At 39.5% G+C, this 2,202-nt stretch overlaps 1 long non-coding RNA gene across 2 annotated transcripts; it reads right to left on the reverse strand.

Moving 5' to 3' along the window:
• Positions 1-559: 559 nt before the first annotated feature.
• On the reverse strand, positions 560-2,182 carry LOC104808011. Of its 2 annotated transcripts, XR_770889.2 has the most exons (3): positions 2,097-2,182; positions 1,303-1,463; positions 560-785 (listed from the first exon to the last, which is right to left on the reverse strand). It is a non-coding gene; the product is annotated as an uncharacterized LOC104808011 (long non-coding RNA). The 2 variants fall into 2 exon arrangements; XR_770888.1 differs by lacking the exon at positions 560-785 and having other exon boundaries at positions 963-1,463.
• Between the last annotated feature and the right edge of the window lie 20 nt (positions 2,183-2,202).

Genomic DNA, 2,202 nt, shown 5'->3' on the forward strand with positions numbered 1-2,202 from the left:
AAGCTCAAATGGCCCAAACCCCGAATGAAAAGCCCAACGACAAGTCTCTTTTTGAAGCTCCAACCAAACAAACAATAGTCGACAACATCATGGGACATCACTATGACCAAACCCCCATCTCAATCTCTACCAGTAAGAGAGAGAACTGCTGGATCTGAAAACGACGACAGAAAAAAAGCGGAGAACAAAATCTGAGGCAGAACGATTCTGATCTGCGACTTCCAGTCTTCCAATTGGATGATGGCCCATAGCCCACACTCGATTATCCTAAATAGTTGTAAACATTTCTCGGATCAATAAAAAAAAAAATCTCTCCTGTACCTCTTTCCAATAATCATTGAAAGCAAAATCTAATAGTATATTATATGAAGAATCTCAAAAAAATACACAATTTTTTTTTGAAAATATAAAAAAAAACGCAGATTTATATTTCAAATATTTCGATACAAACTTCAACATCAACATCTTCTTCCTCTCAAATTTATTTGAAATCGTTGGTATGATTTTTTTTTTGTTTTTACTTATTTTGAATTTGAGTTAAATCTTTCAAAATTTACAACATATCAAATATGTTAGAAAAATATATGCAACAGAGCTTGCGATTCTGCCTCTGCTGTAAGCCCTGCAATCAGAATCTCAACATCCAGCAGCAGAGCAGATGAGGATGAGGACATCAATGAAGGAGATATCCGCAACACGTTATCGGTATCAAACACAGCAACCTTTGTTCCTCGGTTTTCAGCAGGCATAAAAGATCACGACAACGAGAGTATCTTGAAATGATCCTGAGAGAAGAAACGAAATAACTGAAACTACACGAGAAAATCACTGTAAACCAAGAAAAGTGTCTGCGTATGATTCAAGACGCACCCGCAAAGTGTTGATAGAAAAGAAATAGAAGAATCCTGCTGTTGACACCGGAAGCAGTTGTTCTAGGAGATGCAATAACTATCCTTTGCATGTCTTGCCACAATATAACATTTCATAAAAAAAAAAAAATCATTCACAAAGATGGGGCAACTTGATTCATGTAAATTATTAAAAGTGTGAAGAAAGAGCGCTTTATTCTTGATCTCAAGAGCAAGACTCCCATCATATCTAGTGAACGATGATCTGATGCATTACTTGCCAGATTAACCGACGAGATGATGTAGACAGAACAACCTAAACAATAAACGAGGACGAGAGTTTGAAGTGTTTCAGAATACGCGGCCAGATACCAACGACTTGCATCTGAATAACACTGCGGGAACAATCATAAAATGCTGCAAGTAAAACAACATGTGGATATATGTTAGGGACCTTGGCCACTGCTGCATGTTGTCACATCCCTGTCATGACGCAAACGGGAGTAAGCATTGCCTCCATAGATGAGTTGAGTTCTCTACATCTTTAAAAACAGAGTAACCCCGCACACAGAGAGATATTGCCACAAGCATGATGAATCCATCCAATGCCTTCATCTGTGTGAGACATCATGAGTTCTAGTCAAAAGGGTGCAGCTCACAATTTCGACAAAATTGCAAAGAATACTATGGATCACAAAACTAAAAGCAACAAGACACATGCCAAGGAACTAGGATCTCATCTAGTTAAAAAGAGTTTTATGCTTGTTTCGTGAGTTCTGGGATTGCGTATGAACAGTACTTCTCGACCACCAAATGAAGAAACATCAAAACAAGGAAGTTCAATATCTTTTTTTGGAGATTCCCAGACATATAGTGGAACATGTTACGTGTTACAACGTCAGGAGTATATCCATCTTTTTACCATTCGCTCAACTAAGCTTAATGCCACAGCCCCTCCATACATAATCCATTGATGAGGGTGTTAAATGTGACAACATTTGGCTCGTAACCCAACTTCATGATTTTACCCAAAACCGAAAATCCCAAAATCACTCGACATGAGCCGCAGAAACAGATCATCAGAACACTGAAACTGTAGTTTTCATGTGAAACCCCGAGCAACTCCATTGATTTGCAAAGATAAATCACAACATCTTGGCAATTGCACTCAATTGCCAAGAGGAGAGATGAGAACTGCTGAATCTCAGACGACGACAGAGCAAGAGGAGAGATGAGAATGAACAAAACCTGAAGTAGAAGCAGGAGCCATTCTCCGAACCATCGCCGACATCCGAGTTCCAGGCTTTCCGCACGAAGATAGTCTGGGAATCAGAACTCGGGGGGGGGGGGGGGG

This window comes from Tarenaya hassleriana, unplaced genomic scaffold, assembly GCF_000463585.1.
Source record: "Tarenaya hassleriana unplaced genomic scaffold, ASM46358v1 Cleome139, whole genome shotgun sequence".
Taxonomy (NCBI): domain Eukaryota; kingdom Viridiplantae; phylum Streptophyta; class Magnoliopsida; order Brassicales; family Cleomaceae; genus Tarenaya; species Tarenaya hassleriana.